Below are 12,223 nucleotides of genomic sequence, written 5' to 3'. Positions count from 1 at the left end.
TGCTTACAAATAAATAACTATAAAAATAATTAATTAAAAGGTTTGCTGGGCATGGTGGGGCTTGACATTAATTCTGGCACTTGGGAGACTTAGGTAGAAGGATCTTCATGAGTTCTAGGCCAGCCTGGAATACAGAGAGGCCCTGCTTCAGCCCTCCCCCCGCCCCCCCCCCCACACACACATACACAGACAAAAAATCCTACAAAAGTTCAGGACTAGCTCTTCCTATGATGATGTCATTTTTTTTCCTGCAGATCTGCTCATTGCTCCTCTACAATCTTTTAAGCTATTCCACATTTAGAATAGAATAGTGAACTGAAAGTTTGTTCTATATACACACTGATGTCTATTATTTTTCTGCGTTGTTTAGCTTATTTTCCCTTTGTTGTGCTTCAGTCTGTAGACCTATCTTGCTGTTTTTGAGGTGGGCTTACAACAAATCCCACCTATGGCACATGCAGCCACAGAATTAGCCGCTCGTGACTGAAAGGAAGTCCCCTATCCTGGCAGTCGGTCGTCCATGCCCCTGGCCTTCCAGCTCTGACTACTCAGTCTCAGGCAGCATCTGTTCCAGAGTGAGAAGCCACATCAGAGCAGGAGGAGGAGGGGGACAAGGGACTTCAAGAGCTCGGGCACCAGACACACCAGCTAGGCAAGGTGGGCGAAAAAGGCTTAGAGGCCAGACACAGGTTCTAGGGGGGCGCGCCGGCCTCGTGACGCGGAGAAAATCGTGACTGGGACTTCCGGAAGTAGGCTGGGCAGCCGGTGGCTTAGACTTCCCAGTGTCCTCTATTTTGAGGTTACGCTCCTTACAACTAAATAGCGCATTCCTTCTCGCCCCCAGATGTCGTTTGAAGTGTCCCAATCCCGAGTGGGATGCTGGTGGGATGGGCGGAGGAGGGCTGGTCAGCGGTCATCGCGGGGCTGGTTCCCAGGCAAAGCCCAGCTTCTCCCGACGCCGTCACTCAGTGAAGGGCCGCGCCGGCGACGCCCAGATCCGGGCTTTTGTTTGTCAGCTGAGGAAAACACCCGCACGGAACAGCCGGTGGCCCCCTCCTGATTGGTCAGCTGCTGCTAGCTCTCCTGTCAATCAGGAGAACGCCCGGAAGCCCTGTTGGAAGGCGTGGAGCTGGCAGCCGCACAGCCCTCCTTTGCAGTCCTCACCTGTCATTTCAGTTAGCAAAAACAATGCGCTTCCTTCACAAAATCTCAACAATGGGGGGGGGTCTGCGATTACGTGGTTAGACTGGCATGAGGGAAAATATCCTGCTTAGCCCGCCAACCTTCTGAGAGCAAAAAGACTCTGTGAGCTGGGTATCAATTTAAATAAGTCGTAACAATCATGCACCTGCCATATAAATCAGTAATAGTTATGCAACTGCCAATGCGACTGGCATTTGAGCAACTCGCTTGAAGATTACATCTGTATTTCCGCTTGCTTCTGTGGTCGCTTGTATAGTTGCAGTTAGTTTGATATATAATGTACACTTCCAGAATGACCTAGTTGGATTGTAGGTTTGTCTTGTTACCCTGGGAGAGAGGACTCGGATTTTTCTGACAATGCGAGAGAACTCTGCGTGCCTTTTGGTCCCTCGCAGCTCCTGTAGCGTCCCTGGTAACTGCGCCCCTAGCAACGGGCGGCCCCCAAGCCGGGAGCGGCTGGGCGGCTGGAGGCGGCGGCTGCTACCCGCCCCGGGCCGGCGCGGGCGCCGGAGCTCGGAGGCGGGCCATGGCTTCGCTGCCCTCCGCCGTCAGGCGCGTGGCCTCCTGCAGCGGGCCGCCGGCCGCCTGGCGCGAACGCCGAGAGCCCCTGGGGACGCTGGCGGAGGACGCGGAGGAGCGGGCTGCCGCGCGGACGTCGGTAGGTGGCGGTGAGCGCCGCGGCGCCCTGCCGGGGACGCGGGGCACCCCTCTCCGCCTTGAGAACCTTTGTACCAAAGAGATCCTGGTCGTACTCCCAGGAGGGCATCTTCGAGACTGCTCTGGAGAGTGCCGAGGACAGAACTTTTCCTCTGTCCTCTGCATCTTTTGGAAACAGTTTCTCTTCCCTCCCTCCCCTTCCTTCCTTTTCCTTCTTTCCTTCCTTGCTTCCTTCCTTCCTTCCCTTTCCCTTCCCTTTCCCCTTTCCCGTCTTCCCCTTTCTCCTTCCCCTTCCCTTCCTTTCCTCTCCTCTCCTTTCCTTTCCTTTCTTCCTTCCTTCCTTCCTTTGCCTTCCTTCCTTTCTTCGGAAAACTGATGCGCTTCATATAGGAAAACTCATAATATCTGAAGTAATCAGCTGTGCTGTCAATCCCTTGGGAGGCTGGGGTAAGAGGGGTCGCGGTAAAGTTGAGGATGGTCTGGGCTAAGAGGGCGTTCGGATCAGCCTGGGTAAGACACCCCACATTTACCTTCCCACCCACACGTACCCCAAAGTGTTCAGCAGGTGGAGGGCACATTCTACCATCTGCTATTCACTTTTTCAAAAGATTAAAATCTTGAATTTAAGCTAGCAAGTACAGGATAAGCCACCTTTCCAGCTTGTCTCTTTATTTTTATTTTTACTTTTTATTGGGAACTCTAGTATATGAACATACTGCGAATTGGTCACATTCCCACTGAGTTATCCTCTTATTCCCCTTCCTCCCTACCCCCATTCCACGGAGGCCCCTCTTAATGGGTTGTCTGTAGTCATTGTGGGAACATGGTTGTGCCAGTCTGTTTCCTGTGGAGAGGACAATTCCTCATAATATTCCTTCCCACCTGGCCGTTCTTACATTCTTTCTGCCTCCTCTTCCTCAATGTTCCACGAACCTTGAAAGGCTTGTTACAAATTTACTTTAGTGTTGAGCTCTGGGCACCCTTTTATTTTCTGCTTCTGTGAGTTTTTTGAGTCCTCTCAGTGTCTACCACCATGTCCATAGAGAAGGTTCTCTAGCTAGCTTTGAGAGTTGGACCCATATTTAATGCATCTCTTTCTCTGTAATACTTCCTGGGCCCTGGCGGAGGTGATAGTGATGACTCATGCTGGGCACTTGGCTTTCTCTTCTTATCATTCTGATGGGTTTGGGGTTTCCCAGTATTTGCTGCCGCCTTAAAAAAAGAGCTTCTCAGCCGGGTGTGGTGACGCACGCTTTTAATCCCAGCACTCAGGAGGCAGAGGTAGGAGGATCGCCGAGAGTTCGAGGCCACCCTGAGACTACAGGGTGACTTCCAGGTCAGCCTGAGCTAGAGTGAGACCTTACCTCAGGGAAAGAAAAAAAACAAAAAAACAGCTTCTCTAACCAGGGTGAGAACGGCATGGACCAAAGAGGATAAACAAATACAAGTAGAAAACTTTTTTTTAATGTTTTATTTATTTATTTGCAAGCACAAAGCTATAGACAGAAGGAGTATGGGCGTACCAGAGACTAGCCACGGTAAACAAATTCCAGATGCATGCTCCACTCTGTGCATCTGGGTACTGAGGAATCAAACCAGGGTGGTTAGGCTTTGCAGGCAAGCACCTTAACTGTTGAACCAGCTCTCCAGCCCCAGAAAACTTTTGGATGGGCATAACCTCTCCATTTAGTTAGAGAACAGCATACCGCCTATGTTTCTTTTTAAAATATTTACTTATTTATTTTTGTATTTATTTATTTATTTAACAGAGAGAATGGGCACACCAGGGCCTCCACCCACTGCAAACGAACTCTAGACGCATGCACCACCTTGTGCATCTGGCTAACGTGGGTCCTGGGGAATCGAACTGGGTCCTTTGGCTTTGTAGACAACCACCTTAACCATTAAGCCAGCTCTCCAGCCCCAGCCTAAGTTTCTTAAAGTCATGTATCCAGAGCTTTTCAATTACAAAACAGAATCCAGAGCTGTAGAAATCACTGGGTACTTTGACATTCTAGCCCGAACAATTTTTTTGTTTTGTTTTATTTTTTCAGGCAGGGTCTTGGTATATAGCCCTGGCAGCCCTGATACTATATAGCCCAAATTGGCTTCAAACTTTTAGCAGTCCGCCTGCCTCAGCCTTCTGAGTGCTGATGTAATAGACATCAATCACATTGATCATCTTTTTGTGAGACAAAAGCACTCTCAACATAGCCCCAGGTTGTCCTCAAACTTCCTATATAGTCAAGGATTAACTTGAACTTCTGATCATCCAGTTTCTAGCTCCTGATGCTGGGATTGTAGGTATGTCCTAACACACCTGGCCTGGAAGCAAACCTCACATGGGCAGTATTTCACCAAATTTGAGATTATCCCAAGACTGAGACCTTGAACATGAATCAGGCACAGAATCCGAGTACCTGTTTAATATATGAGAATGCTACCATTCAACACAATTTGTATTAGCTAACAGGGGCAAAAGATTTGAATAAAGTTAAGGATTTTGGTTGGAATCCATTCTCTGCTACTTGCTAAATAACTTAATATATAACTTCCTTGAATCTGTTTCCTTATCTAGAAAAGGACTATAATTGTCCCCACTTTTTATTTTTCTTTCCTTTTTATGTATTTTGATTTTAAGTTTTTTATGTTTTTTGGTTTTTCAAGGTAGTGTCTCACAGTAGCCCAGGTGACCTAGAATTCACTCTGTATTCTCAGGGTAGCCTCAAACTCTCAGCAATCCTCCTACTTCTGCCTCCCGAGTGCTGGGATTAAAGGTGTGTGCCACCACACCGGGTTTGTCTCCACTTTTTCATCTAATTTAGTTGTTAGAGAGAATTAAAGGTGAAAATGGGCATCGTATTGAAAGAGCAGTTTATGTAAGTTTGTAGTAATTCTGGCATTCAGCAATGAGAATGGCATTTGAGCAACTCTTAGAAATGAATTCTCCTTTGGCTTGCTGTGGTAGAGGAGTCAGTCATTTGTATAGTAGGTAGTAATACTTCTAGAGTGCCTTGTTAAATTGAAGCTCTGTATTATAAACCTTTGTTGTCTTAGAAGAGATTATATTATACTATGAGCTAGTTTCAATAACATAGGATCCTTCCCAAAAAAAAGAAAGAAAGAAAAGAAAAAATAGCTAAGTCTTATGAGTTTAACAGTGTTCTGAGACACCACACATGAAAAATCCAAAAGTATACCTGGATAAACTCTCAAAATAGGTCTCCCAGCCGGAGAAAGATGTGCTTAACAGGCAGGAAAGTTTTAAAACAAGGTGCTGCCTCTTTTATTGGTTGGATTTGAGTCCTTCCTGATTCATAAAGGTTGATTAGCTTCAACTTTGTCATCTATAAAGTATAGTAAAATCAGATACTATGCCCACCACATAAGGTTTAGAGAACCATCTATCACAATAAACCTCTTTCAATTCTTTGGTTTTTCCGAAAGCAGTCCTCCCCCTGCCTCCTCAATATGTGATTCCCCTACCCACCCCCCAACATACATGTGCACATACATTTTGCAAGATTCTGTGCCCATGTTGGATACTGATGCATGTTCCTTGAATGTAACTCTAGTTGGAGATGTCAGTTTATGATATGGGTAAAGCAGTATTTTATGTTTTGCATTTAAAATGTCACTGAATTTACTGCTTTATTCCATGGGTGCTGGGGATGGAACTCAAGTCCTCACTCACACTTGTGCAGCAAGCATTCTTATGCACCAAGCCATGTTGCCAGCCCCATCACTGGGTTTCTTACTAGAGTAACAGTCTCCTTTTTAAAAAATCATAATCTTAGCTGGGTATGGTGGCACACGCTTTTAATTCCAGCACTTGGGAGGCAGAGGTAGGAAGATCACTATGAGTTCAAGTCCACCCTGAACTACAAAGTGAATTCCAGGTCAGCCCGAACTAAAGCAAAACCCTATCTCAAAAAACCAAACAAATAAAAATTTAAAAATCATGATCTTATTTATTTTGTGTATATATGGGCACACCCGGGTCTCTTGCCACTGCAAACCAACACCAGATGCTTGTGCTACTTTTTTGCATCTGGTTTTATGTGGATGCTGAGGAATTAAACCCAGGCCAGCAGGCTTTGTAAGCAAGATCCTTTAACCCCAGATTCATCGCCCGAGTTCACATTCTCTTTTTCAACAGATATTGAGTCCTTAACAAGTTTTTGTCACTGACTATTCAGTAGTGAACAAAACAGACATAGCTTCATATCCTTAAAGAGTATGATGGGGAACACTAGAATATAATGTGGAGTCTGGGCTGGAGATTTGATTCTGGAAGTTTCTAGCATTTCTAAAACAATTAGAATGAATACATTCACTTAGGGAAAGAGAGTGAAGAAAGCTAAAAGGGGCCTAGTATTGAATTCTGAAGAAAATCAATATTTAACAGCCAGATAGAGAAAAAATATGCAAAAGAGATTAAGGGACTGGGGAGATGGTTCCAGTTAAAGAGGCTTGCTTGCAAAGCCTACTGACCCAGGGTCAATACCCCAATACCTATGTAGCCAGATGCACAAAGTAGTACATGCATCTAGAGTTAGTTTGCTGTGGCTAGAGGCCCTAGCACTCCCTTTCATATTCATTCATGTTCTTTCTCTCCCTCTCCCTCCCTCTCCCCCCTCCCTCCCATCCCCCCTCTCTCTCACTAAGAGATAAATAATAATTTGCAAGCAAATAAGGAATACTTTTTTAACAGAGATTAAGGATTATCCACAACAGTAGGAGGAATGAGAATGGGGAGTCCCACATTCATTGAGGAAAACAATGAAGGAAACTATCAGATTTTACCCCTAAAAATGAAGGATGGAGAAGAGGACCTCCAAAGGGAAGTTCTGTAGATGGGTAGATGGGGGATTGTCCTTCTGATGGTTTCTATTTTTCTAAAGAAATAAAGTCTGAGTTGTTTGAACAGCTAGTTATTAGGGGTGAGAGTAGTTGGAGGATCAAGGGAAAGGCAAACAGAATTCCTGTAGCCTGGTGTCAGGCAGGCCACATCCACCAGACATTATTCAGTGCTTAATTTAGTATTGATAGTCACAAAATAGTCATTGTCTTTTTTTCTTGGCAAGTTACATTTCAGTTATGGGAATAATGCATGAATACATTCCCCTTTCAAATGCTAAAAACAATTGGGAGGCTGAATTATAAGGGCTATGAGTTACAGACCAGTCTGGACTATATCACAAGACTTTATCTCAGAAAGTAAATACACAATAAATAGATATCAACCATTAACTGGGACAGTGGCCTGTAGTCTTATAACTTGGCTGAGGTGGGAGGAGCCTAGGAGTTCAAGACTAGCCCAAATAACATTGTAATAACCTCATCTTTTTATTTACATATTTACATATATATACACACACATAATTATTGGAGATAGGGTCTTATATAGCAAAGGCTGGCTTTGAACTCAGTATATGATTGAGGATGGATGGCCATGAATTCCTGATCTTCTTGTCCCCACATTCCAATGCTGGAATTACAAATATATGACACCATGCCTGGCATCTCATCTCTTTTAAAAAAAGAAGAAGAAGAAAACGAAGAAGGAAATGTAGCAGGTGCAGTGGTAGTAGTTATTAACTATGAGACTTAGGCCTGGTTAACACAACTCCTCAGAAAAGAAAATCCAAGCACTCCTATAAACTCAGTTACAAGTCTAAGGCTGGGATATTGAGAGCTTGACTCTGGCCAGCCTGGGTTACATAGTGTGACCTTATCTCAAGAAAGAAAAAATTTTCCAATGGTGGTATCCTTTTTTTTGTACTCTTCTTATCCCCCGTGTATACAATGATTTAATATATGGCAGCATATTATAAAGATATAGACAATTTTACAGCTGAGATGTTGAGTATTTATTTTGGGGGGTTACCATGTTAGTAAATGAAGATTTGCCTTGTTCCTTACAGATTCTTTCCAATAAAAAGAAAAAAATGTTTTTTTGTTTGTTTGCTTTTTGAGATAAGTCTTGCTATGTAGCTCAGACTAGCCTATAACTCACTATGTAACTCAGGTTGGCCTCTAACTCAGGTCCTCCTGTCTCTGCCTCCTGAGTGCTAAGATTGTCATATGTGCTACCATGCTCAGCAATGAGAAGTAATTTAATAAAAATTAGAGACTTGCAGATAAACTTTGTAAGCTTTATAGACGCAATTCCTTATTGGTGCTGATACCAGTGAGGCAACAGGTGCTGGAAGGATTCACTACCTAAGTGGGTCAAGCCAATCTCAGGAAAATCATCCTCTTATCTGGTAGCAGCATTGACCATGTTCCAGGAGAAGCTGAACTGCTCAGGGAGGCATGAAAAACTTATTTAATACAATAAATGGTCTTGGGGGGAGAGATGAAATTACAATTAGGAATCATTTCTTAGCCATTCATCTGTTTTAGGTAAAACACTGGGGTCAGTTTTTCTGAAAGTTCTAGCTAATATTAATAAAACTAAGCTGTAAATGGATGGAATTTTGTGTAAAAATTCAGCATATAAATCTGGTTGATGAGAGTTGCTACATCTCTTTACAAGCTCCTCTTTCCCTTTTCAAGTAGTTCTTGCAGGGCAAAATAATTTGACAGCTTTTATAAAAATGAATGAGATAGGTCTTTTAAAAGATATTCTGGGGCTGGAGAGAAAGCTTCATGATTAAGGCACTTGCCTGCAAAGCCTAAGGAATTGTGTTCAACTCTTGAGATCCTGTGTAAGCCAGACACACAAAGCAATGTAAGCATGCACGGTCACACATGTGCACAAGGGGACACACACATCTGGAGTTCAATTGCAGTGGCTGGAGGCCCTGGTGCACCAATTCTCTCCACTCCCCCAGCCCTCTCGCCCTCTCGCCCTCTCGCTCTCTTGCTCTTGCTCTCTCACATAATAAAAAGGAAAAGAGCTGGACATGTTGGCATACACCTTTAATCTCAGCCCTTGGGAGGAAGAGGTAGGAGGATCACCGTAAGTTCGAGGCCAGCCTGAGACTACATAGTGAATTCCAGATCAGCCCCGGCTAGAGTAAGACACTACCTTGAAAAAAAAGAGAAAATATTCTGCTGGACACAGTGGTACATGCCTTTAATCCCAGTACTCAGGAGGCAGAGGTAAGAGGATCACTGTGAGTTCAAGGCCAGCCTGGGACTGACAACAGAGTGAGTTCCAGATTAGCTTGGGCTACAAGACCTTGGAGGGAGGTGGGAAGGTATTCTGGGGGAAAAAAAAAAAAAAAGAACAATATCCTCAAAGAATGGATGAGAGCATGTGAATGCTTATACCTAAAAACAGTTCTTTAAGACACATGCCCTATTTTAACTATAGAATATATGAATATGGTTGGGTATGGTGGCACATGCCTTTAATTCCAGCACTTGATAGGTCAAGATAGGAGGATCACCATGAGTTCAAGGCCAGACTGAGACTCCATAGTGAATTCCAGATCAACCTAAGCCAGAATAAGACCCTACCTCAGAAAAAAAAAAAAAAATGAGTATATGAATATAAAGATATAGACAGTTACACAACTTGGTTTTTTAAATTTTTGTTTATATTTAGAACATAAATCTTTTTCTTAGTGCTCAGTAGAATTAATACAGCTCTTTAGAGCACTCAGTTTATTTTTGCATGATTCAGTGATTTGTAAGGAAATAATTGTTCCTTTCCTTTAGTGAAAATTTGTGTTTTTACCTGTATATTCTTTTGTTCAACAAATTTTTATTGGACCAACCATTGCCCATATGCTTTTCTAGACACTGGGAACACAAGAGTGAACGAAGCAACATCCTTGCCTTAAGAAGGCTGCCTTTGCAGCAGGCATAGAATACACAGCTAGCCAGGGCATGGTAGAGTGTCTGTGAGTGGCTGAGTACTTGTGCGAAAAATAAAGCCAAAGAGGAGGGTTACAAGTCAGTGGGTGTGAGGGATTTCAAATGGAGTAGTCAATGAAGACTTTTGAGTGGGTGACATTTGAGGAGGCTTAAAGGGGTGAGCAAGTAGTCTGTGCATGCTTTGGGAACACCAGCCTCCTCAGGAGAAGGAACAATGGGGTGCAAAGGCCCTTAATTGTAGCAATTCAGCTGATTCTTCAAGCTGCAAGCAAGATTCAGCAAGGAATGGGGAGAAACACATACAGAAATAGCACAAGGAATCAGAGAATTGATTTATATGATTCTAACAGTTGTTGGTAACAAATTGCTACAAATCAATCCTGCTGAAGAAAATTGTTTTCTTTGTTTGTTTGCTTGTTTGTTTGTTAGAGTTAACCCAAATGGGACAACACTGGCCTCTTGTGCAGTTTTTTAGATCATCTGTTATTCTATCCATTTTATTTGTGGGCTATCTCTCTACATATCTGTCTATAGTTATATTGTGTGTGTGTTCTCCCCACCTGTGCTAGCAATTGAACCCACAGCCTTTCATGTGCTAGGGAAGCACTCTTAATCACTGAGCCATATCCACAACCTAAACTATTATTTATAATCAACTCTTTTGGGCTGGAGAGATGGCTTGCAGGCGCTTGCCTGCAAAGCCAAAGGACCTGGGTTCTATTCCCCAGGATAAGCCAGATGCACAGGGCGGTACATGTGTCTGGAGTTCATCAGCAGTGGCTGGAGGCCCTGGTGACCCATTCTCTCTCTATCTGCCTGCCTTCCTCCCTCCCTCTCTCTCTCTCTCAAATTAAATAAATAAATAAAAATAATCTGGTGCACCCATTCTCTTTATCTGCCTTTCTCTCTTAAATTAAATAAATAAATAAAAATAATTGACTATTGCCAGGCGTGGTGGTGCACACCTTTAATCCCAGCACTTGGGAGGCAAAGGTAGGATAATCATTGTGAGTTCAAGGCCAGCCTGGGACTACAAAGTAAGTTCCAGGTCACCTGGGCTACAGTGAGACTCTACCTCAAAAAAAAAAAAAAAAAAAAAAAAAAAGTTGGGTGTCTTGGCACAGGCCTTTAATCCCAGCAGTTGGGAGGCTGAGGTAAGAGGATCACTGTGAGTTGCAGGCCAGCATGAGGGTACATAGTAAATTCCAGCCTAGGCTAGAATGAGACCCTACCTTGAAACACCAAAAATAAATAAATAAATAAATAAATAAAACAAAACAAACAACTCTTCTGAATTTTCCTCTTGGAAAAGGTTGAATAGACTCATTTTCTGGAATCAAATCAGGTAGAGTGTATAATTTTCTATAGCAAATACACTTTTATTTAAATTTGAGTCTGCTTAGGTGGTATGCTAAACTTAAAACCATGGTTGACAGTCTTGTGCATAGCTTTGCAAATAATTTCAACTGTTTCTCAACTGAGATCATACTAAAATTTTTATATTTATAGAGAAAGTGAAGTTTTTGTCTCTTTCATTGTTTTAGTTAAAAGAACTGAAAGATACATAAGAGGTAAAAGAAAGAAAGTCTAATCAGAGCCTCCAGGCATAACTTGTGGGCTATCTGCAACTACATATTCCTTTTTTGTTCTGTTCTCATTCCCAAACCTTGCCACCCATGAGAGTTACTACTTTTGTTGTCCTCAGGAATGGTGCTTCTCCTTCCTTCCATGTCCCCTTACTTCCTCTGAAATCTCATCCCACCTGCATCTTGGTGAACCACTGAGAACTTTATCCCTGGCCCCAGTTCCCTGCCCTCTCCCCACTGGCATATCCTTGGAGTCCTACTCTAAGAGTCCAGCTCAAGAGATAGCTCTGAGCTCTGCTTGCTTGTTTGCAGCAGTAGGAACTGTTCTCCTCTACTTCTCAGCTGAATCTTGTAGCATAGGGGTACTTCTTATAGAACCTTTGTAACCAGTGCTTTGGCTCTGTCCTAGGGTGTAAATGTAGTGACATAAAGACTTTTTGTCAGTTATCTGGAAACATAACCATCCATTATAAAATGGATAGAATAACATTTTTTGGAACTTTGGTCTTACTCTCTCATTCATAAAGTATCATAGGAGAGGTTTGGCATCATGGCACATGCCTTTAGTCCAAGTTCAGGCCAGCCTGGGAGCTACAGAGTGAATTCTGGGTCACAGTGAGACCATGCCTCAAAAAAGTCCAAAAACAGACTATACATATGGAGGAAATATATATGCCTACAATTAACTTCTAAAAAAGAGGACCTGACCAGGTATGGTGATGCATGCCTCAAGAGGCAGAGGTAGGAGGATTGCTGTGAAGTAAATATTAGCCTGAGACTATATAGTGAATTCCAGGCCAGCTTGGGCTAAGCAAGACCCTACCTCAAAAAAAAAAAAAAAAAAAGTTAAAAGGGGGACCTTTAAGAATCAACATTTAGAGCTGGGCAGGGTGGCCAAAGCCTTTAGTCCCAGTACTCAGGAGGCACAGGTAGGAGGATCACATGAG

The 12,223-nt window shown here is 43.2% G+C and overlaps 1 protein-coding gene across 4 annotated transcripts in view; it reads left to right on the top strand.

The window, feature by feature from the left end:
• Positions 1-12,223, top strand: part of Fam161a (FAM161 centrosomal protein A) — a 34,879-nt gene that overhangs the window by 8,250 nt on the left and 14,406 nt on the right. The gene's annotated exons all lie outside the window — the stretch shown is intronic.

The sequence above is a fragment of the Jaculus jaculus genome, chromosome 4 (assembly GCF_020740685.1).
Source record: "Jaculus jaculus isolate mJacJac1 chromosome 4, mJacJac1.mat.Y.cur, whole genome shotgun sequence".
Classification (NCBI taxonomy): Eukaryota; Metazoa; Chordata; class Mammalia; order Rodentia; family Dipodidae; genus Jaculus; species Jaculus jaculus.
The sequence above is the reverse complement of the archived record's forward strand: the minus strand, read 5'-3'. Positions and strand labels throughout refer to the sequence as shown.